This window comes from Gorilla gorilla, chromosome 12, assembly GCF_029281585.2.
Source record: "Gorilla gorilla gorilla isolate KB3781 chromosome 12, NHGRI_mGorGor1-v2.1_pri, whole genome shotgun sequence".
NCBI classification, from domain to species: Eukaryota; Metazoa; Chordata; class Mammalia; order Primates; family Hominidae; genus Gorilla; species Gorilla gorilla.
This window is the reverse complement of record NC_073236.2, coordinates 139,097,448-139,122,798: the sequence shown is the minus strand read 5'-3', so window position 1 is coordinate 139,122,798 and position 25,351 is coordinate 139,097,448. Positions and strand designations below refer to the sequence as shown.

Sequence of the window (25,351 nt, the reverse complement as noted above, 5' to 3'; positions counted from 1 at the left end):
CGCGTCGAGGAGGAAGATTTATGGACAGGGAAGGGAAAGTAACAGACAGAAACGGACGTGAGGGACAGAGACAGCTGGACTGATTACAGCCCGCATTTGCCTTATTTTAAGGGTTCAAACAACTGGCTAGGTCTGAGTGGCCAAATCTCGGTGATTGGCACAAGTATAGGCTACAGTCTGTGTACAACTCCGCTTAGGTTATAGCTCACCACGTACAGAGAAACCTCTAGGCCGAACTTAAAATACGTAAGGAGGCAGCTTTAGGCCACACTTGATTTGACACCCAGGAGTGGGGGCCCTCCACTCCCCCAGGCCCCTGGGAACAGGCCTTGGGCACCCTCCCTGCTCCCTCACAAGGCCTGACTCCAGGCAGTCCTGAGGCCGCATCCTGCACTGCGCTGCGGGATCCTGGCTGCTCTCTTCCCGCCTGGAAGACTTTGAACAGCCACGCATCCCTACCACTACCCAGGGATCCCGGGAAGCGAGCAGCCCAGCAGCTGTGGGAAACACCAGCCCCTACAACCTTCCTTGAAAGCTCTGCCGGGGCCGGCTGCTGTAGTGGGGACTTCAGTCTGGTAAATCAATATTACGTTGCGTGGAACGTGAACATGGACGCCACTCCGTCCGGGATTCAGCGCAGCGGCACTCTCTCTGCTCCACTATTAGGAAAGACGTGCCTGGAATAAGGAAAATCATTCCTTTTTTTTTTTTTTTAAGGAATCAAGGGTCATGGGCTCCCCTTCGAAGTAGCTTGAGGCTCCATACGGCTGACAGTGCCAGCTGCACCCCCAGGAAGGTGTGCTTGCCTTTGAGTTGGGTGGGGTACATCTAGAGTGGGGCTCTGGAACCCGGCTGCTGGGGTGACAGCCCCACACAGCCCCTGAGGCTGTGAACCTGGGTGAGTGAGCCAGGCCCCCTGCAGCTGTCTGCACCCATCCAGCTGTTTCTGGCTCCTTCTCACCTGATGAGTTGGTGTTGAGCCCAGACCAGTTATGACCTAGAGGGAGGGGGAGGCCTTGACTGTTCCTACAGAGCCCAGCTATGAAGTAATTCTCAAAATCCGACTATTTTAATGTTTGAATGTATTTGAGTGTGTTTAATTGGTTCAAAATTTAAAATAAAAAATAAATAAGTAAAATCCCACCTTGTCTACTTGTTCACCCAGCAACAGAACTCCCTGTCTGAAGTTAATTGCTTTTTCTGTGTCTTCTGGATGATCCCAGAAACAGTCCATCCATGTGCAACAAACAACAGCAAATAGCATCCATGTATGTGTGTGTGTGTCTGTGTGTGTGTGTGTAGTCCCGTTTATAGACAGGGAGGTGCCCCTGCACACACACAGTGCACAGTGCATACTACATGTATATATGTGTGTTTATATATATATTCCCCTGTTCATAGACAGGAAGGTGCCCCTGCACACACACAGTGCACAGTGCATGCTACATGTATACACATATGTGTGTATATATATAGTCCCGTTTATAGACAGGAAGATGTCCCGCGCACACAGTGCACAGTGCATGCTACATGTTCTGCATTACACCTGTTGTATGTTACACACTGTATGATACAGCATATTGTTGAAACTGGAGAATTCTCTGAATTCCCCTCGCAGGACATACTGCAGGAGTGTGGCTCACCTGTTTGGCCACCCTGCAGCTCAAACCCCTAGCAGGAGCATGCAGAGGGGCAGGGGCAGAAGCTGGGGCAAGGACTTTGCGCTCTTGGCCCTGCAGTAGTGTCTAGAGGTGAGTGCGTGCAAGCCCCGTGTCACAGAGCTCTCTCAGCTTGGCTGCCTGCAGATGGCTTGAGTGTTAATCAGCTCAGCGGACCTTCTGCCTTATCACAAGGGCAGAGAGCCAATGGGACAGCCTTCTGTATCCCGAGCTCTTGTCCAGCGTCCTGGAAGAATCAAATCACAAGCAGGATCGAAGGATGAGTGCAGGGTTCTGTTGAGTGGTGAAGGTGGCTCTCAGCAGACGGATGGGGAGCTGGAAGGTGGAGGAGCGGGGGAGATCATCTTCTCCTGGAGTTTGGCTGTTGTCAGTGAACTCCTCTTGGTGTTCAGATGCCTCTTCCCTCCTTCTCTGCCGGGCCACAGTGTTGCTCTCTGCCTCTCTCCACCGCTCTCTGCCGCTCTCCGCCACTTCTCTTGACATTCAGCAGTTTGTGTGTCTGCCTGCTAAGGTCTCGGGTTTATATGGGCACAGGATGGGGGGTGTGGCAGGCCAGAGTGGTCTTGGAAATGCAACATTCAGGTGGGAAAACAGAGGTACCTGCTCTCACTTAGGTCCGTGGACACAGGCCCGAGGGTGGAGCCCTCACTGGGAGCCTGCCCTTCTCTACCCAGCCCTTTCCTGCCCCTCCTGTATCATCGTGACCTACATTGTATACTGTCTATTATATGTTGCTTATAACATATTATTTATATTCTGCTAATGTTTTCCAACTTTAATTCTTAAACACACAAAAACATATGATGCACACAATCTAAAATCAGGTTTTATTTTATCACTTAACCATATATCTTGAAGATTATGCCTTACTAGTATAGAGCTTATCATTCTTTTGAAAAGAAATGTTATTTTCCATTGAGTAGGTACGGCCTTGTTTATTTAAGCAATGCCTTATTGAATTACTCATAAGGTATTTAATTATTTTTTAATACATCAATCTATATACTTTATACATATGTGATAACATATATCTAATAAAATTTAAGATATCAAATTATCAGGTCAAAAGAGTAGGAGCGTTTTATCTTTAGTGTCTAATTTTCAATTGCTTTTTATAAATGCTAAGCTGGTTTGCAATTCTACCAGCAATGTGGAAGAGAGCACACGTCTTTCCACATTCTTAACGATTCAATTATTCCTAATCCTAGAGGCAGAGATCAAGAATCATAATTCATGATTTCAATAGTTTTGTTATTTTTAATTAAGCATCTTTTAGAGCATTTGTACTCTGTTTATTGTCTCATCTTTTGGCCATTTTTTCAGTCGGATTATTGGTATTTTTATTACTGAATTGTAGAATCCATTTAATCATTTAAAAAATGTGCTTTATGATAGCAACGAATTTCATGATTTGTCCATTTCCTTGGAACCATGACACTTTTAAAATATTGATCAAATTATAAATTTTAATTGTTCTACTTATATTAATACTTGGAAACATTTCTTATTCTGAAACCGTAAGAAAACATTTTCATGTTTTTTGGTGCTTATATAGTTTTAGATTTTACATTTAAATATTTGATTCGAAAACAGTTTATTATGGCATAAACTGTGAGTAAATGATTTAACTAATCTTTTGTTAAAACCACAACCATATTCTTTGCTGCAGATGACAGGGCTTGTTAATACCATGCTTTTTCTCTAACTTCGAAATCCAACTCTGAAGTATTCAGGGCCAGGGTTTATTTTTCTTGTACCCCCCATGCTAACATTTGTGTTATTCAACTGCATAAAGCACTGATAATTAAAGAGAAACCTTTTGAAAACTAAAGGAATTTATTTTGCTATTTACTAATTTTTATAAGTTATTTAGTTGAATAGGATTATTTCTAAGTTTTAGGTAAAAATTAAAAAATAAATAAATAAAATAAAATAGGTGGGAGGAGCCAAGATGGCCGAATAGGAACAGCTCCGGTCTACAGCTCCCAGCATGAGCGACGCAGAAGACTGGTGATTTCTGCATTTCCATCTGAGGTACCGGGTTCATCTCACTAGGGAGTGCCAGACAGCGGGCGCAGGTCAGTGGGTGCACACACCGTGCATGAGCTGAAGCAGGGTGAGGCATTGCCTCACTCGGGAAGCGCAAGGGGTCAGGGAGTTCCCTTTCCTAGTCAAAGAAAGGGGTGACGGACTGCACCTGGAAAATCGGGTCACTCCCACCCGAATACTGCGCTTTTCCGACGGGCTTAAAAAACGGTGCACCACGAGATTATATCCCGCACCTGGCTTGGAGGGTCCTACGCCCACGGAGTCTCGCTGATTGCTAGCACAGCAGTCTGAGATCAAACTGCAAGGCAGCAGCAAGGCTGGTGGAGGGGGGCCCGCCATTGCCCAGGCTTGCTTAGGTAAACAAAGCAGCCGGGAAGCTCGAACTGGGTGGAGCCTACCACAGCTCAAGGAGGCCTGCCTGCCTCTGTAGGCTCCACCTCTGGGGGCAGGGCACAGACAAACAAAAAGACAGCAGTAGTAACCTCTGCAGACTTAAATGTCCCTGTCTGACAGCTTTGAAGAGAGCAGTGGTTCTCCCAGTACGCAGCTAGAGATCTGAGAACGGGCAGACTGCCTCCTCAAGTGGGTCCCTGACCCCTGACCCCCGAGCAGCCTAACTGGGAGGCACCCCCCAGCAGGGGCACACTGACACCTCACACGGCAGGGTATTCCAACAAACCTGCAGCTGAGGGTCCTCTCTGTTAGAAAAAAAACTAACAAACAGAAAGGACATCCACACCAAAAACCCATCTGTACATCACCATCACCAAAGACCAAAAGTAGATAAAACCACAAAGATGGGGAAAAAACAGAACAGAAAAACTGGAAACTCTAAAAAGCAGAGCGCCTCTCCTCCTCCAAAGGAATGCAGTTCCTCACCAGCAACGGAACAAAGCTGAACGGAGAATGACTTTGACAAGCTGAGAGAAGAAGGCTTCAGACGATCAAATTACTCTGAGCTACGGGAGGACATTCAAACCAAAGGCAAAGAAGTTGAAAACTTTGAAAAAAATTTAGAAGAATGTATAACTAGAATAACCAATACAGAGAAGTGCTTAAAGGAGCTGGTGGAGCTGAAAACCAAGGCTCGAGAACTACGTGAAGAATGCAGAAGCCTCAGGAGCCGATGCGATCAACTGGAAGAAAGGGTATCAGCAATGGAAGATGAAATGAATGAAATGAAGCGAGAAGGGAAGTTTAGAGAAAAAAGACTAAAAAGAAATGAGCAAAGCCTCCAAGAAATATGGGACTATGTGAAAAGACCAAATCTATGTCTGATTGGTGTACCTGAAAGTGATGGGGAGAATGGAACCAAGTTGGAAAACACTCTGCAGGATATTATCCAGGAGAACTTCCCCAATCTAGCAAGGCAGGCCAATGTTCAGATTCAGGAAATACAGAGAACGCCACAAAGATTCTCCTCGAGAAGAGCAACTCCAAGACACATAATTGTCAGATTCACCAAAGTTGAAATGAAGGAAAAAATGTTAAGGGCAGCCAGAGAGAAAGGTCGGGTTACCCTCAAAGGGAAGCCCATCAGACTAACAGCGGATCTCTCGGCAGAAACTCTATAAGCCAGAAGAGAGTGGGGGCCAATATTCAACATTCTTAAAGAAAAGAATTTTCAACCCAGAATTTCATATCCAGCCAAACTAAGCTTCATAAGTGAAGGAGAAATAAAATACTTTACAGACAAGCAAATGCTGAGAGATTCTGTCACCACCAGGCCTGCCCTAAAAGAGCTCCTGAAGGAAGCGCTAAACATGGAAAGGAACAACCGGTACCAGCCGCTGCAAAATCATGCCAAAATGTAAAGACCATCGAGACTAGGAAGAAACTGCATCAACTAATGAGCAAAATCACCAGCTAACATCATCATGACAGGATCAAATTCACACATAACAATATTAACTTTAAATATAAATGGACTAAATGCTCCAATTAAAAGACACAGACTGGTAAATTGGATAAACAGTCAAGACCCATCAGTGTGCTGTATTCAGGAAACCCATCTCACGTGCAGAGACACACATAGGCTCAAAATAAAAGGATGGAGGAAGATCTACCAAGCAAATGGAAAACAAAAAAAGGCAGGGGTTGCAATCCTAGTCTCTGATAAAACAGACTTTAAACCAACAAAGATCAAAGGAGACAAAGAAGGCCATTACATAATGGTAAAGGGATCAATTCAACAAGAAGAGCTAACTATCCTAAATATATATGCACCCAATACAGGAGCACCCAGATTCATAAAGCAAGTCCTGAGTGACCTACAAAGAGACTTAGACTCCCACACATTAAGAATGGGAGACTTTAACACCCCACTGTCAACATTAGACAGATCAACGAGACAGAAAGTCAACAAGGATACCCAGGAATTGAACTCAGCTCTGCACCAAGCAGACCTAATAGACATCTACAGAACTCTCCACCCCAAATCAACAGAATATACATTTTTTTCAGCACCACACCACACCTATTCCAAAATTGACCACATACTTGGAAGTAAAGCTCTCCTCAGCAAATGTAAAAGAACACAAATTATAACAAACTATCTCTCAGACCACAGTGCAATCAAACTAGAACTCAGGATTAAGAATCTCACTCAAAAGCGCTCAACTACATGGAAACTGAACAACCTGCTCCTGAATGACTACTGGGTACATAACGAAATGAAGGCAGAAATAAAGATGTTCTTTGAAACCAACGAGAACAAAGACACAACATACCAGAATCTCTGGGACGCATCCAAAGCAGTGTGTAGAGGGAAATTTATAGCACTAAATGCCCACAAGAGGAAGCAGGAAAGATCCAAAATTGACACCCTAACATCACAATTAAAAGAACTAGAAAAGCAAGAGCAAACACATTCAAAAGCTAGCAGAAGGCAAGAAATAACTAAAATCAGAGCAGAACTGAAGGAAATAGAGACACAAAAAACCCTTCAAAAAATTAATGAATCCAGGAGCTGGTTTTTTGAAAGGATCAACAAAATAGATAGACCGCTAGCAAGACTAATAAAGAAAAAAAGAGAGAAGAATCAAATAGACGCAATAAAAAATGATAAAGGGGATATCATCACCGATCCCACAGAAATACAAACTACCATCAGAGAATACTACAAACACCTCTACGCAAATAACCTAGAAAATCTAGAAGAAATGGATAAATTCCTCGACACATACACTCTCCAAAGACTAAACCAGGAAGAAGTTGAATCTCTGAATAGACCAATAACAGGAGCTGAAATTGTGGCAATAATCAATAGCTTACCAACCAAAAAGAGTCCAGGACCAGATGGATTCACAGCTGAATTCTACCAGAGGTACAAGGAGGAACTGGTACCATTCCTTCTGAAACTATTCCAATCAATAGAAAAAGAGGAAATCCTCCCTAACTCATTTTATGAGGCCAGCATCATCCTGATACCAAAGCCGGGCAGAGACACAACCAAAAAAGAGAATTGTAGACCAATATCCTTGATGAACATTGATGCAAAAATCCTCAATAAAATACTGGCAAACGGAATCCAGCAGCACATCAAAAAGCTTATCCACCATGATCAAGTGGGCTTCATCCCTGGGATGCAAGGCTGGTTCAATATACGCAAATCAATAAATGTAATCCAGCATATAAGCAGAGCCAAAGACAAAAACCACATGATTATCTCAATAGATGCAGAAAAGGCCTTTGACAAAATTCAACAACCTTCATGCTAAAAACTCTCAATAAATTAGGTATTGATGGGACATATTTCAAAATAATAAGAGCTATCTATGACAAACCCACAGCCAATATCATACTGAATGGGCAAAAACTGGAAGCATTCCCTTTGAAAACTAGCACAAGACAGGGATGCCCTCTCTCACCACTCCTATTCAACATAGTGTTGGAAGTTCTGGCCAGGGCAATTAGGCAGGAGAAGGAAATAAAGGGTATTCAATTAGGAAAAGAGGAAGTCAAATTGTCCCTGTTTGCAGATGACATGATTGTATATCTAGAAAACCCCACTGTCTCAGCCCAAAATCTCCTTAAGCTGATAAGCAACTTCAGCAAAGTCTCAGGATACAAAATCAATGTACAAAAATCACAAGCATTCTTATACACCAACGACAGACAAATAGCCAAATCATGAGTGAACTCCCATTCACAATTGCTTCAAAGAGAATAAAATACCTAGGAATCCAACTTACAAGGGACGTGAAGGATCTCTTCAAGGAGAACTACAAACCACTGCTCAAGGAAATAAAAGAGGATACAAACAAATGGAAGAACATTCCATGCTCATGAGTAGGAAGAATCAATATCGTGAAAATGGCCATACTGCCCAAGGTAATTTACAGATTCAATGCCATCCCAATCAAGCTGCCAATGCCTTTCTTCACAGAATTGGAAAAAACTACTTTAAAGTTCATATGGAACCAAAAAACAGCCCGCATTGCCATGTCAATCCTAAGCCAAAAGAACAAACCTGGAGGCATCACACTAGCTGACTTCAAACTATACTACAAGGCTACAGTAACCAAAACAGCATGGTACTGGTACCAAAACAGAGATATAGATCAATGGAACAGAACAGAGCCCTCAGAAATAACGCTGCATATCTACAACTATCTGATCTTTGACAAACCTGACAAAAACAAGCAATGGGGAAAGGATTCCCTATTTAATAAATGGTGCTGGGAAAACTGGCTAGCCATATGTAGAAAGCTGAAACTGGATCCCTTCCTTACATCTTATACAAAAATTAATTCAAGATGGATTAAAGACTTAAACGTTAGACCTAAAACCATAAAAACCCTAGAAGAAAACCTAGGCAATACCATTCAGGACATAGGAATGGGCAAGGACTTCATGCCTAAAACACCAAAAGCAGTGGCAACAAAAGCCAAAATTGACAAATGGGATCTAATTAAACTAAAGAACTTCTGTACAGCAAAAGAAACTACCATCAGAGTGAACAGGCAACCTACAAAATGGGAGAAAATTTTCACAACCTACTCATCTGACAAAGGGCTAATATCCAGAATCTACAATGAACTTAAACAAATTTACAAGAAAAAAACAAACAACCCCATTAAAAAGTGGGCAAAGGACATGAACAGACACTTCTCAAAAGAAGACATTTATCCAGCCAAAAAACACATGAAAAAATGCTCATCATCACTGGCCATCAGAGAAATGCAAATCAAAACCACAATGAGATGCCATCTCACACCAGTTAGAATGGCAATCATTAAAAAGTCAGGAAACAACAGGTGCTGGAGAGGATGTGGAGAAATAGGAACACTTTTACACTGTTGGTGGGACTGTAAACTAGTTCAACCATTGTGGAAGTCAGTGTGGCAATTCCTCAGGGATCTAGAACTAGAAATACCATTTGACCCAGCCATCCCATTACTGGGTATATACCCAAAGGACTATAAATCATGCTGCTATAAAGACACATGCACACGTATGTTTATTGCGGCACTATTCACAATAGCAAAGTCTTGGAACCAACCCAAATGTCCAACAATGATAGACTGGATTAAGAAAATGTGGCACATATGCACCATGGAATACTATGCAGCCATAAAAAATGATGAGTTCATGTCCTTTGTAGGGACATGGATGAAATTGGAAATCATCATTCTCAGTAAACTATCGCAAGAACAAAAAACCAAACACCGCATATTCTCACTCATAGGTGGGAATTGAACAATGAGATCACATGGACACAAGAAGGGGAACATCACACTCTGGGGACTGTTGTGGGGTGGGGGAGGGGGGAGGGATAGCTTTGGGAGATATACCTAATGCTAGATGACGAGTTAGTGGGTGCAGCACACCAGCATAGCACATGTATACATATGTAACTAACCTGCACGATGTGCACATCTACCCTAAAACTTAAAGTATAATAATAAAAGAAAAATAAATAAATAAAATAAAATAAAATAAAGTGAAAATGCTTTGGTCCCTAACCCTCATTTTCCATGGAAAGGATCACTGCTCCTTGGAAAAATGGCTGGTTCTATTTCTGGTGAAGACACGCACAAAGTGAGTCACAGCATCATGTTACGCCAGGAGAAAACAACAAAACAAAACAAAACAAAAAACCCCTCGGAGACAACTCTTGCTTCAAAGTCACGGGATGTGTCTGAGAATAGTCACAGCAGCAGATGAGGAAACTAGGAAGTCCCCCAAGGAGTAAAATGAACAACAGTGTTATCCATTCTCACAAGGGATGATGGAGAGCCACAGGGATGGCCCGTGAGATGCTCCACACATCAGTGCAGGTTAATTTCACACGCATGATGTTGAGCAGGGAAGCCAGACTTAAGACTGAACACTGTATGGTCCCATTTGCATAAACAACAAAACAGGCAGAACTAACCTGTGTGTTCCACAGCCGGGAACTGGCTGTGCTGGTGGATGGACGGCAGGAGCAGCAGGAAGGATATTCTCGCTGTGGGCCCCACTCCTGGCCCACAAATGTGCTCAGTTTGCAAAAATCCATGGAGCTGGAAACTTGCGATGCCTTCCCCTTTCTGTGTGATGTTTTCTGTCATCAAAACTTTCTCGAGAACACGCAGGATAGAACATGAACAGCTTCCCCTGGAAAAGAATGGGACTGTTTTAACATCAAGAATGATAATAACCTTGAGGGACTCTAAACACATCTATGGTTTAAATCCCATGAATTATTAATCATTCTCAACAACACCTAAAATCAAAGGAATCCGCGATCACTTTTGGGAGATAACAGAGGAAAAAACCTCATAATTTTGAAAATGGAGAGAAGGGAAAAGCATTGATCCTGCCTTTCGTATGAAAACTGTACCTCAGGGCGAGGAAAGAGTCAACAAGGGGAAGTTTCTCTTCATAGAAATATTTCAGCTAATAAATAAGAAAAGATGGTAACATTAAAATATTACAAATTTGCTACCCATGATGCATTAATATACCTATGTGGTGATTATCAAGGCTGCTTACATTAAAACATGAGACACACTAGATACTCTATTGTTCCACAGTGGGGAGGTCCAGGTGCAACTGCCCTCAAAGTCCAAGGAAGCTGAGAGGCCAGAGAAAGAGGCCAGAAAACCTGGTTTCTCAGAAAGAAACATTTAGTAGGAACTTAGGGACAGAAGCTGTGTCTGCAGCCAGACAAGATGGTGGATCCCCACCCATAACCCCCAGGCCCAGGGCCTCTGAGCCATGGTGAAGGGGTGGTTCAGAAGGCATGGGTGGGACAACTGAAGTACAGCAACATCAAGGTTGTCTGGACCCAAGGGCACGATTTATGGTAGATACTTACACACAAGGAAAAGAGTGTTACCAGTCACGGGTTCTTACGCCCCCATGCAACAGAGAGGTCATGGGGCCATGCACGTTCCCCAGAGGAGGCTTTGTCAGGAGTCTGTGCTTGAATACGAGGGGACAGCACTGGAGAGAGAGGTCTCGCGCTGGCTCCCTGAGGGCAGGTCTTTTCGGTGTGTTAGGAAGGATGTCAGAGATAAGCATGAAGCATGCGAACATCATTACATGCGTGGGACAGAGCTCGGGGTGCATGGGCACAGTGAAAAATCAGGCTGATACATACATCGTGCATAATAAATAACACCTACGCCCCTCCTGGGTGGGGATTTTACCATTCTAATGAGGCAAGAGGTAAAGCTCAGCCGTTCTTCTGGTCTTGTGCACATGCCAGTGATAGAGGTGACTCCCGTGAGTAAGGTTTCCAGCGGAACCCTGGTTAGCTTGGTTTCTCCAGGGTCTATGGAGACAGTGGGGGTGGTGGGGCGAGGTCAGGTGCTTAGCTGATGTGCATGGGAAGACACATCAGTGGGAATGGGCCAAGTTCCTATGGGGGCCAAGTCCTGTCCTTATGCTGTCTCAAGATAAACTGGAAATCTTAGAGGACTTCCTGGAACCGGAGTTAATCGAAAGTCAACATGGCAGGTTGTTATCCAAGGTGGAGCTGCTTCAGCCTCCACGTCTGCCCTTCTTGACAGTTGTACACAAGATCACGATATACTCTTGCCAAAAACATCAACCATGAATACGGTTAAGCATCTTGATCTATCCATTTACTGGAAGTATGGGGAACAGAAAAAAAAAGTACTTAAAAAATGAGAACTATGATCGCTAAACTAGCTAATAGGACATCCATATAACAAAAAATCCAGTTTCTTCAACAACAGCAAAAAAAAAAAAAAAATTGTAAGGGGAAAAAAAAGAAATGAAGGAGGAATACCTAGAGCAGTAGAGTCTTCAGGATATTTTAATTAATAATAATTCATGTAACGTGTTTGAATTGTTTCAACTGCACAAACTGTTTATTTATTTATTTTTTTGAGACAGAGTCTCGCTTTTTCGCCCAGGCTGGAGTGCAGTGGCGTGATCTCAGCTCACTGCAACCTCCGCCTCCCAGGTTCAAGCAATTCTCCTGCCTCAGCCTCCCAAGTAGCTGGGACTACAGGTGCGAACCATCATGCCCAGCTAATTTTTGTATTTTTAGTAGAGACGGGGTTTCACCATGTTGGCCAGGATAGTCTCGATTTCTTGACCTTGTGATCTTCCCACCTCAACCTCCCAAAGTGCTGGGATTACAGGCATGAGCCATCACGCCTGGCCTTAAAATGTATTTTAAATTCATTAGAATGATTATAGAAATGTGAGGAGTGCTTGAATATTTGATGATATTAAGAGATTACTGTGGATTAATTTCAAGTTTGATAATAAATTGTCACTATGTTTAAAGGTGTTGGTGTGTCTTTTGAATATACATGTAGAAATATTTAGAAATATGTGCAGAAATATACATTGGAATTACTAGCACAATGGAATAAGGAAACATACAAGGATATTCACTGGCACATAATTTGATCAGGTGAAAAGGTAGAAAAAATATAAGTATCCAGATAGTACAAAATGGACAAAAGAATTGGTACAGCGATAGAAAGAAGGCTAGACCTAGGGCCAAGGTATTGAATGAGGTCATCTTGGGCTAGGGGAGAGGGTGAGAAGCAGAGGAAATGAGACGGGCTCTGAGCTGATCAATGCTCAAGGCAGGTCATGGGTAAATTAGAGTTAATTATGCCATAATCTCCCCTAGGTATGTATCTGAAATTTTCCACAATAAGGAGTTATATAAAAATATAAGAATAAAATAATTTTATTCAAAGAAAGATTAGGAGTTCCAATCTCTCATTTGAAACAATTGAAAAAATCTAAAAGACCATTTCAACCAGAAGAGAATTTGACCCTAAGAAAAGGGTCAGTGTCTGCAAGCAATGTGAGGACATAAGTCAGCAACAAAACAAGACGTTGCTGAATTGAAGTATTTTTTTAATAAAAAAAGTGTGAAAATTTTGTTTTTTAAAGGCAAAACAGTAATCATAGTTCAACATTATTTATGAACACAGATACAAAATGCTTAAATAAAATAAATAAGTCATACGTAGCTGTTTACAAAGAAACATAAATCCATCTTGAGTAATTAACACTTATCTCAGGAATACAAAGATTATTCAAGAACTAAACAACCTATCATTTACCTTCTTCATTACCTTAACAAATTGAAAGGGTAAAAAATAAAAGCCATTTCAACAGAAGAAAAAAAATTGATACAATTCAACCAATCAGTTACAATACAAATATTTATAAAATAATAATAAAAGAGATTTCTTAAATTTGATTTTTTAAAAAAGTATCTACCACAACCTTATATCAATCCTTTAATAGTGAAAAATTACCTGCATTTCCACTTAAGGCAAGACTAAAAATGTCTTTTTTATAAATTTTCATAAATTTCAAAATTTTACTGCAGGTGTTAGCAAGTGAAATGAAGCAAGTCAATGGGAATATGGGGGAAATATTCATTATTTGTGAACACAGTGGTTCTCTAAATAGAAAATACAAGTTAAAAATACACTATAGAAATTGCATATCTAGCCAGATTTTAGTTTGGGAAGTTATTTGCAATGTGTAATACAGCATTAGTATCAGGATTACATAAAGGCCATCTACTCATCAAATACATGGAGACAAATGAGAAAAAAAGGAAACAGACAAAGAATGGATAATTCACCCAGGAGAAAATAACCAAATAGATAATAAGTTTATGAAAAAAATCAGCATCACTGTTAATTAAGAGTACAGACATCAGAGATGTAATTTCTTAGTTATTTGGGTAAGTAAGTTATCATGGATGTAGAGAAAATGAACTCTTATAAACAAGATGTTGGAGTAGATATTTATACAACCAGGCTGAAGAGCCATTTTACAGTGTCCATTAAAATTTCAGTGTGCATCTGCTATAACATAGCAATTCCAGCTTTAAAATATATCTTAGAGTATCACTAATATATTTATATAATGAAATATATTCAGATGTTCACGTTAGGGTGGAAAAGTAGAAAAAATCTACATATCCAAATAGTAAGAAATGGACAAACTGCTTTCTGAGAAGCACGATGAGCCATTGGGGCAGATCTGACCATTATGTGCAAAAATCTGTGCTTCGAAATGATTAGAAAATTGATAAGCCCTTAGGCAAATTGATTAACAAACCCAAATTTCCAAAAATAAGTCATTATGTAAGAGGAGGCACCAGTAGAGATCCTAGAGACATTAAAATTATAAGGAATGTGATAAATAGCAACGTAGATGAAATCATCAAATTCATTGAAAATATAATTTACAAAGGTGATGAACAAAAAATACAAAATCAGTATAGCCTGAAATTTGAATTTGTTAATTAAAACCTTCCTACAAAGAAAACTCCATCCAGATGGCCGTGAGTTCTGATTTCTAAGACCCCTTCAGTACATAGAGCTGGGAAAGCCTGCTGCAGGTTGTTTATCTGAGGACAGGGATCCACACCCCTGTGGAGTGCACCTGTGCCTAGTGATAAAACTGTCACATGATGAGGACCTGTGGCCCCGTGCAGCATGGGTCTTGTTAGACACAAGCTCATGATGACAGGACATGTGGGAAGATATTTGACAGTCAGTAAAACTCTGCAAATCCTGTGTTGAGATGTTCAGGGAACAGTTTATAGTTTATGACTGGAAAGATAAGAGAAAGAACACTGAAGGGAACCCATCCCCTGGCACCTCCATACCAACTTACTGTGTTCTTCCTGCATGTTTCATGTGCGGTTAGTTAAGCCTCTTTTTTTTTGGAATGGAGTCTTGCTCTGTGGCCCAGGCTGGGGTGCAGTGGCACAATCTTGGCTCACTGCAACCTCCGCCTCCTGGGTTCAAACAATTCTCCTGCCTCAGCCTCCCAAGTAGCTGGGACTACAGCCATGTGCCACCATGCCCAGCTAATTTTCTTTTTTGCATTTTTAGTAGAGATGGGGTTTTACCATGTTAGCCAGGCTGGTCTCAAACTCCTGACCTCAGGCAATCCATCAGCCTCAGCCTCCCAAAGTGCTGGGATTACAGGTGTGAGCCACCATGCCCAGCCAAGCCTCATTTGTTTTCAATGGACATACTAGTTTTTATTGCTGCATAACACATTACCAAAAACGTAGAAGCTCAACACTCTTTTATTATCTCACAGTTTCTGTAGGTGAAAAGTCAGGGTTCAGCTTAGCTGTGTCATCTGCTCAGGGTCTCAAAAGGCTACAGTCCAGGTGTTGGCCAAGGCTGTGGGCTCATCAGAGGTTGAACTGGGGAAGGGAAAGGTCTGCTTCCAAGCTCCTTCGTGTTGTTGGCTGAATTCATCTCCTTGTAGTTGGAGGACTAAGGTTCTGTTCTGTTGTGGATGTCAGCTGGGGGCTCCTTTCAGCCAGCGGATACAGCTCCCCTGCAGTTCCTTGCCATTGGCACCTCCAGAGGCCTCACATGATGCAGCAACTCACTTATTCAAGGCAGCAGTGGAAAGAGAGTCCTTCTGGTGAATGTGAGCAAGACAGAGCTATATATGAATACGGTCATGTAACGAAGAGAATGACTCCCATCACTGCTGCCATTTTATATTGGTTAGAAACAAGTGATTGGTCCCACCCACACTCAAAGGAAGGGATTATACAGTCATGAAAATGTGACCCTGCTAGGGTCTGGTCTGTCCACCACATAAACCTCATTTTGAAGAATTTCATGAGTCCCAAGGGTCACTGACAGCCTCTCCAAGGCTCTACCTGTGAATAGAGGCCTCCCAACATCATGAGTCCCAAGGGTCACCGACAGCCTCACTGACACTCTGCCTGTGAATCAAGGCCTCCTAATGTCATGAGGCCCAAGGGCACCAACAGCCTCACCGATGCTCTGCCTGTGAATCGAGGTCTCCCAACGTCATGAGTCCCAAGGTTTACTGACAGCCTCACCGACGCTCTGCCTGTGAATCCAGGTCTCCCAATGTCATGAGGCCCAAGGTTTACTGACAGCCTCACCGATGCTCTGCCTGTGAATCGAGGTCTCCCAATGTCATGAGTCCCAAGGGCACCGACAGCCTCACCGACGCTCTGCCTGTGAATCGAGGTCTCCCAACGTCATGAGTCCCAAGGGCACCGACAGCCTCACCGACGCTCTGCCTGTGAATTGAGGTCTCCCAACGTCATGAGGCCCAAGGTTCACTGACAGCCTCACCGACGCTCTGCCTGTGAATAGAAGTCTCCCACCTCAACATTCCTTTTCAGTATGTCCTCTTTTCTTGTCCTTTTATTTTCCTGTTTTATTTTGGCATAAATTAGTAAATTTTTATTATGCATTTCATCATTTTATTGACTTTTTGACTGCATTATTTTTTTCAGTGTTTTCTCTTAAAATTATTATATCCATTTTTATTTTTATGGTCTACTCTGATGTAATATTGTGTGACTTCATCTACAGTAAAATAACCTCATGCTACTATAAATCCACTTGTCTTCCCTGCTATCTGCAAGTGTTGCCTCACATTTAAATTTTATGTTATAAAACTCACTATCTTTTCTATTTTTGTTTGAAATAACCAATTAATTTTGAAGAATTTAAGCAAAGAAGGAAAATAATTGTTTTTATTTATTTTCATATTTATTATCTCTAGTATTCTTCATTACTTTATGACACCATTTTTCATCGGGTATAATTTCTCTTCAGCCTGAAGAATTTTCTTTAGTGTTTTTTGAAGTGTGGATCTGCTGGAAACACACTCATCCAGCTTTAATTAATCTTAAAATGTTCTTATTTACCCTTCATCTTTGAAAGATAGTTTTTCTAGATATGTTTGTCAGTTGAAAGTCTTTTTATTTTTGGTGACATTTTCTTCTGTATTCCATTAGTTTTGTGACAAAGCATCATTAGTCAGCTGTATCATTGTTCCCCAGTGGATAAAAAATCTCTCTTATCAGGTGGCTTCTAAGAGTCCAGCTTATCTTCAGCTTTCAGCCTCTGGCCTCTGATGGCTTGCTGTGTTTCCTGGAGCTGAGAATCACTGTTTCTGATTAAGTTATTTTCTACAAATGTTTCATCCATTTTGATGTGTTATTATTCTCTTCTGGGGCTCACATGGCCCATGAGTTCCAGCTTTTGATTCTGTCCCTGGCACAGTTGACATGGTGTTGCTTTTTTATTATTTTTTTCATCTGTGCTATGCTTGAATTAGAATGTTTACTGACATGCTTTGGTTTTTATCAATCCAATTGCATGCATGTTAGACATTTTATCATGTCCAGTATGCCTTTCACATGGTGACTGCATTTTTTGGCTCTCTGTTCTTCAACTTCAATATTTTCTAACAAAGTAACTTCTACGGCATTGATTCTTCTTTGCTCTGCCCACTCTGGCATTTACATCCAGTGAGCTCTTCATTACAGCGATTGTCTCCTCGATTCTAGAATTTCTATTTGCTTCTTTTATATGGATTCCATCATTGTGGCAAAACTATCCGTGCTATTATCTATTTCATGTGTGTATAAAGCTGCCATTTAAATGGCCAATGTTAATGCCAATATCTGGGCCATACGTTACACCTAAAGTGGAGATTTCAGTTACCAGGAGGCTGGTGTGTGGCCTGCAGGAGACTCTGATTATCCCGCTCACCCCTCAGGGCAGGGGCTTCCAGGGTACCCTTAGAGCAGGAGCTTCCAGGGTACCCTGAAGGAGCCTATGGGATCCCTGGGGCCCCTCACTCTTCAGAAATCCTGGTCTCAACTTCCACCTCCAGCACCGCCCAGAATCCAGTCTGATTTGCAGCTCTGTTCTCTTGGGTTTCTTAGCTTCTTGATTCACAGAGGTTACACATTTTTAAAATGCCTCAATAGAAAGACAACACTGATAGGACCATCACTTTTCTGAGTCTTATTTTCTTAAGATCTGAAACCATGAGACCTGCCTAACTTGCATATGCATGGATGCTCCCCCCGATTTTGTCCAAATGTTTTAGTTGTCTTGGCAAAGTATTGGTGTTCCTCCAGACATTCCACAGTAACTGGAATGAGAACTTCCTGGTTGCATACTGAGAAAGGACTTGGACAAAGGGAATTTGAGCCCAGAGGCAGGAGGTGATTATGAGTTCAGCTTGTGATTATGAGTTCAGCTTGTGATTATGAGTTCAGCTTTGACACATCTTGGTGGCATACCAGTGAATATGCCATTCAAAGAGTCACACATGGGACCCAAACTCTGATGAGGACCCAGGGGGAGACACATTTTTAGGAATTAATAGCATTGGGGGAGGGGGTCATCAAAATAAGGCAAAGCACTAAGATCACTGGGATAGAGCTCCTGGGGAGAGGGGAGGATGCAGCATCATCCCCGTTCTGGGCAGGTGGACCAGGAGCGGGCAAAGCAAACTGAACACACAGACACCGAAGAGCAAGGAAACCAGGAATGCCAGTAGCTCCAATGTCCAGAGACGGACGTGTATTAGCAGATCAAATATGGCCGTTTGTGGGGAATGTTTACATCAAGCGCTTACACCTCACATACAGCAAGGGCATGAGTGAGCCTTACACGTAGGCCAGAGGCCTGTTCCTGCTCTGAAAATTCCAGGGCGGCACAGGAGTGGGGGATCAGAGAGAAAAGTCGGTCTGGAATAGGGAGACTGGGCTTCCTACCCATGAGGGTCCACTGAGATCACTGAATGGGAGTGGCCAACTGAGCGGGTTGATTTTACCCATAGTGTTTTGGGATGTTACACAGCCCTCCCTTAGACTGTGGCCAGACAGATGAATTTTCCTATCTCAGTCTCCACAAAGGACAGAGGCCAAGTCCTGGTGATTCTCTAAACTGCTGTCCCGTGTGGTCTGGGACCTGGGGAACGAGGGGCACCGCAGAGGGTGTCTGGTCCATCACTCCCGAGTATGTGGGCCTGGCTCACAAATGCCACCCATGGAATGAATACCAAAGGGAGCTGTGCTTTGAATTGAGATCATTTGCTGTGGTCATTTATTAATTTGTCCCAAAATTTGCTCTGAAACTAACATCTATGAGAGGCACTCTATAATAGTTGTGTGCTTTTTCTTTGTAATTAAAAATCAAAACCAAAAGCTGTCCAACAACTAAAATCATGGGCATTCCCTCCAAGCAGAGAGTAGGCATCTGAAGGCAAGGAACACTCAAACTGCAATGACAAAAATGTTGTTTCAGTTCCATCATGGGCATCAGTGGCGAATCGGATGCTGTGATGTGGAAGGTGGAGCGGGTTCTTACATGGTCACCCTGAATGGTCTGGTCATCAGGACATGAAAGCCCTCGGGCCCTGAATCAAAAGCATCAGCAGTCTCTGATGATCCTGAAGACATCATCTTTACTACAATAATCTTAAATGTTTATTTCTCTTCTCATTTGAATTTATTTTATTGTCTTTATTGTATAAAACAATCTAGATTTTTGTTCAAAGTGTTGACCATTTTAGAGGCTTCCATCATCATTTCTAGTTAAAAGAATATTTTAAACTATAATGTGAACTATATTGATGAGTAAATTCTCAAACACCAAATGCAATGAGATTAAATATTAAAAATTCATGCACATGGTTTCTTGAAATAAATAATGCACAAATTTGGCTTTTTATATTTAAAGATCATACATTTCTAATGTGGATTTCCAAGCTTTTGTTTATTATATATTATTAAGAGTAAATTATTATAACTAGATGCATCCCATCGTTCATTCTGACCCTCTTTGAAGCACATCATGGCTCAGTAGTGCCTCTGGCAAAGAGTTGGCGGAGGAAAGAAGAAATCCCAATTTTCTATTTCAAGTATTGACTTCAAGGCTAAATCACTCATTCAACCCATGCAGGTGCTGTTTAGATCTGGAACAAAAGGGATTCTTCATGCCCAAAGCTGGGACTGTGTTTATCAGCCTGCTCTTAATTTCCATACGGCAATATGGTCCAAAATTTGGACTTCAAACTCTAACGCATATGTTAATTTTCCTGTCCTAATCAGAACATAACCTTTAATTATATGAGTCAAGGTCTCATTTTTGTCTATTGTTTTAATTCTTTGGTTGAAGATAATTACTGGGATCTGTCCTCGAATTAGTGGGTATCATAGATTGTAAGAGCCAAGAGGAAACGTCGGAATGATTGACTTCCTCCTTTTCAGGTGGTAAAGCTGAACTTTAGAGAAGAGTGTGACCTCCCTGTGGCCAAGACAGATCAGAAACCTGGCCTCTGGCTCAGGGCCCGGCAGTCCCTCCCTTGAGCCTGCATGGTGAGGAGGAGGGTGCAGTCAGCCGCAGACTTGGCCCAGGTGTATGGGGTGCACCCCGTCTGCCTGTCGATGTCACTCTGGGTCTGCTCTCAAGTGGGTGAGCACCAAGGAAGGGAGATGCGTGCCCAGCCTGGTGCTCGCAGGGAGCCCAGTGCTCGCAGGGAGCGGGGCTGGTCAGGGCAGCTGCTCTGGGGTGGCTAGATGGAGAACTGGACTCCGATGTCCACACATGTAATTGAGACACCCCTTAAGGTACAGTTAGGAGAGTGGGGAGCAAAGAAGAGAAGGACAAGGCCATGAGGCCATTCCAGAATCTCCCGTTGCCAGTGCCAGAAGACAAAATTACGACAAATTTAGATTAAAGATCTTGATCAGTGTTGAGAATGCGCATCCCAATGAACCTAGCAGAGGAGGCTGTGATTTTATAGACAGAAAAGGAAGCGGGAAACACAACACAAGGGGGTTGTCTCTTTTATAAGAGTAGAACAGTCGAACAAGAGTAGAGCAGTAGAACAGACGACCGTCTCTCGTAAAGGACCCCGGTGGGTCTGGTTACTTTTCTTGTCAAGGTTGAAGCAGAGGAACCTGCTTACCATGCCGGCTAGGACCGGCCCATTTGGAGATTTGGCTTCCGTGGGCTTTCTCCTGATGTCTCCGGAGGTCAGATAAATAAATCTCTCAGCTCCTCCTTTGTGGTGTGGGACGTGCGGCTCATTCCGGTCTGGTCGGCTGGGCCCTGTGCAGCAGCTTGTTCCATACTGAGACCTTCCACAGAGTTCACTGAGCTCCATATCAAAGGGCAGAGATGCCAGGGGCCTGGGGATTCTCCAGACAAGGTTGACCTTCCCAGCATAAGGAAGGGATATTGGGCAAGGCGGGAGGATTATTTGACAGATTGTTAGTGCAGACAAGGACTTTCACAGAGGCAAATATATGGCATTCAAACCGTGTCTGTGCTCCTGTCCCAGATGCAAATGTGGCCAGAACTCTGCCCAGACATTCCCACACCTGGAATTAGTCAGACCATGTGCTGCTCCACCTTGAAGCATTGTTACCCAAATTGAAATGTGGCGTTTCTTGTTATTGTTAATATTAGCACCAGGATGAAACCCTACCATGGAAGCAACCCAGGGAAGGGCCTGTGCACTGCGTACCCTCTGCCACCAGAGGAAATGTCTGCTGGGTGTGCTGCAGACTTCCGAGGGATGACACAAGTTTTGTGGGGACTGAAGCCTCATCTTTCATAATAACACACACACGATGCACACTGATGCATACATACATGCAGGACACACATGTGCACACACTTTCATGACACACACATGCACTCCAGATGCTCATTCATGCATACACACACAAAGACACACACACACCTTGCACACACATAAATGACACATACAAAAATGCACATTCATGTATACACACATGCAGGACACACACGTGCATATGTGATGCACATTCATGCACACAGACAGGATACACATGCACACACATACATGACACACACAGCAATTCATGCGTGGACACACACTAATGCATGCATGGACACACATATGCATAGGTGTACAATTCCCTTTTGTTTCTCACCATTAAAAATAATCCCATAATGTTTTAACTGATTTAAAATCCATTCAAAGGGCTGACAGTGGAAGACGTCTGATGACCCAGGTTCAGAGGCCCCCAGGGATTCTGGAGAGCAGAGACCTGGGCGCCTCTCTCCTGCCCACATGAGACAGAGACTCCAGAGCAGGCCAGGGGAACAAGAAGACACATGCTCAGAAGAGTCTGAAAGGCCGATGCATGATCTCTCTCCATCTGCACCTCTCGCGCCACCCAGGCCATATCTGCCTGGGCTGCAGTGATTCCCCTGGGGCATCACCCCTTATAGTCCTGTCTCCACAGAGCAGCCAGATGATCTTTCTACAAGACCTAAATCAGATGTCATGTCTTAATTGAAACCTTTAACGGCTTTCCACTGGACTCAGGATTCTTCTCCCTGATTTATAAAGCTCCATGATCTGGCCCCGTCTGCATCCCAGCCTCCCCCGGGTCCACCTCCCTGGTTTCATATCATGATACTCTTTCTTGTCTTTTTTTGATACTAAAACAGAAACAAATACACTACCAATGTGAACGGTTGGCTTTCTGAGAAGATAAACAGTCAACAAAACTTTACCTGGACTAATTAAGAAAGACTCAAATAAATAAACTGGGAAATGAAGGAGAAGACCTCACAGCCAACACCACAGAAATACGAAGGGTCAGATGACCAGTGTAAACAATTATGCCACAACAAACCGGACGGCCCACAGAAATATGAAGGGTCACACGAGCAGTGTATGCAATTACACAGCAACTAACCGGATGGCCCCAAAGAAATGGACAGATCCACAGACACATACGACCTGGCAAGACTGAATTATGAGGAACAGAACGTCTGAGGAGACCTAAATAGTACAGAGATTGGATTCATAATTAAAAAAAAAACTTTCCATCAAAGAAAAGCCAAGGAAGGGCCTAATGGCTTTACTGATAAATCCCACAGGCATTTAAGGAAGTAACACCCATCCTCCTCAAATGCTTTCAAAAAACTGAAGGAGAGAGGATACTTCCTAATTCATTTTATGAGGCCAGAATTATGCTGATACCAAAGCCAGGTGAGGACACTATGAGAAAAGATGTTCTGCCCGGGATTTCTGAATCAGCTGCTCCATCCCCCAGGAAGGTCCTCACAGGCAGTCCCAAGACGGCCACTCCTGTGGTGACGGCTCTGCATCCATGTCCACCTGCAGGCTCAGAGGAGCCCCGCACCCTAATCTGCAGTGGCCGCCAATCACCCCTCCTGCTTCCCTGCCGTAACATCCACCCTGGGCTTGCCGGGTCCTTACGTTTCTGTTGTTGGTGGCCTTGTCCTCACCGGGCATCCCCTTCATCTACACGGAAGCCCCTGAGATGAGGGACACAGCCAGGGTTCTCACTGCTGCAGGCCCTGCACTCAGGAGAATACTGGGCATACAGTAGGTGCTCAATTAATGCTGAATGAATAAGCGCATGGTGCACAGTGAACCCTCAGATATGGGAAGGACAGAACAGGCCATTCTGATGCTCATTCCAGGCCCTGCTGTGGGGTATCTTGTGTGTCACGGAGGAGCTTATCTGAGGGCCATGGAGATGCTCCGTGCGCCGTTCTCTGATTTTGAGGAGATCAGGCTCGTGGAGGGGAGCCCGGCTGGTAGGCTGGAGCGGGTGCTTCTTGGCCCTGTTGCTGTCAGAGTTCCTGCCTTTCCCTCTATTCATAGCTGCCTCCTTTATGAAAGTCTCATTAATTTCACACTCTGAAACTGCGCCTCCAGGCACCTTGCTTGTTAGAGTGGAATCATGCTTTGAATGCGACTATCATTACAAAAAGCAAAACTCTAGTGGCTTTCTAAGGCTCATGTTAGAAACTCTCCTTTGCAGAAAACAGACCTTGAGATAGAGGAGTCAGAGGCTCTTTGTGGCTGCTGTTTGACCCTCACTGGGGAAGGGGAGCCATAAAATTGTCATGGGCCCACGGAGGCCTTCCCCGGTCCGTTGCCCTAGACTACGACAGAGGCCACATAAGCAAGCCCACAGGCACCACCCACCCAGCTGAGTAGGTAGGGAAGGTTGTCTGGGTCAGCTGAGACCCAGCACAGGTGTGTTTCATGGTCTCAGAAACTCACGCCAACCTGCATCTCAGAAATGCAGTCCCCTCCACAATATTCTGGTGATGATTAATGATTGCAGATACATTAATTTAGTGCATATATTCCTTATTATCACATCTCTGCACTCAGCCCTCAGTGCCACGTTCATGTCTCTGCACTCAGCCCTCAGTGCCACGTTCACATCCCTGCACTCAGCTCTCAGTGCCACATCCACGTCTGTGCACTCAGCCTTCAGTGCCACGTTCACATCCCTGCACTCAGCCCTCAGTGCCACATCCAAGTCTCTGCACTCAGCCTTCAGTGCCACATTCACATCCCTGAACTCAGCCCTCAGTACCACGTCATGTCTGCACTAGCCCTCAGTGCCACGTCCACGTCCCTGCACTCAGCCCTCAGTGCCACGTCCACGTCCCTGCACTCAGCCCTCAGTGCCACGTCCACGTCCCTGCACTCAGCCCTCAGTGCCACGTCCACGTCCCTGCACTCAGCCCTCAGTGCCACGTCCACGTCCCTGCACTCAGCCCTCAGTGCCACGTCCACGTCCCTGCACTCAGCCCTCAGTGCCACGTCCACGTCCCTGCACTCAGCCCTCAGTGCCACGTCCACGTCCCTGCACTCAGCCCTCAGTGCCACGTCCACGTCCCTGCACTCAGCCCTCAGTGCCACGTCCACGTCCCTGCACTCAGCCCTCAGTGCCACGTTCACGTCCCTGCACTCAGCCCTCAGTGCCACGTTCACGTCTCTGCACTCAGCCCTCAGTGCCACGTTCACGTCTCTGCACTCGGCCCTCAGTGCCATGTTCAATATTCCAAGTGGAGCCCTCACAGCACAGGTTTTCTCACTAAAATCCTCATGTGGGAGGTGCACGTCAGTCATAAAGTGCTTGCTGTTAGGTTGGTCATATTGGGTCCCGGGTCCCTAACACAGCTGTGGCCATTCCTGTCTCTTCTTCACGAAGTCATCAAAATAGCTGAAGGCTTAGAGCAAGCACAAAATCTTGTGTGGCCTCCAAACACAAACAGGGAACGCTGTGAGGATGTTGAAAGGGAAGGGGTGGGGTGGAGCAGGTGTCTTGAGCCTCCCGCTGGTGCACCACAGAGGAGAGACACCGAAAGCCGGTGAACCGCATCGAGTTTGATGCCGATGGATGAAGGTCCCTGTGCAGGTGTCGCAAGCCCAGCAAAGACAGAAGACAAATGTCAAGCTCTCCCAGCTTCTGCACGGAGCCGTTCAGATTCGGGAATTAATTTAATCCTCTCCACAACTATTAGTGGAAAATGGTATCCTCATCACATAAC

The 25,351-nt window shown here is 43.8% G+C and overlaps 1 long non-coding RNA gene across 1 annotated transcript in view; it reads right to left on the bottom strand.

The window, feature by feature from the left end:
* Positions 1 to 25,351, bottom strand: part of LOC115932956 (uncharacterized) — a 79,315-nt gene that overhangs the window by 2,777 nt on the left and 51,187 nt on the right. The window contains exon 2 of the long non-coding RNA XR_010130087.1: positions 10,108 to 10,328. This is a non-coding gene — a long non-coding RNA (uncharacterized lncRNA). The remainder of the gene's footprint in view (positions 1 to 10,107; positions 10,329 to 25,351) is intronic.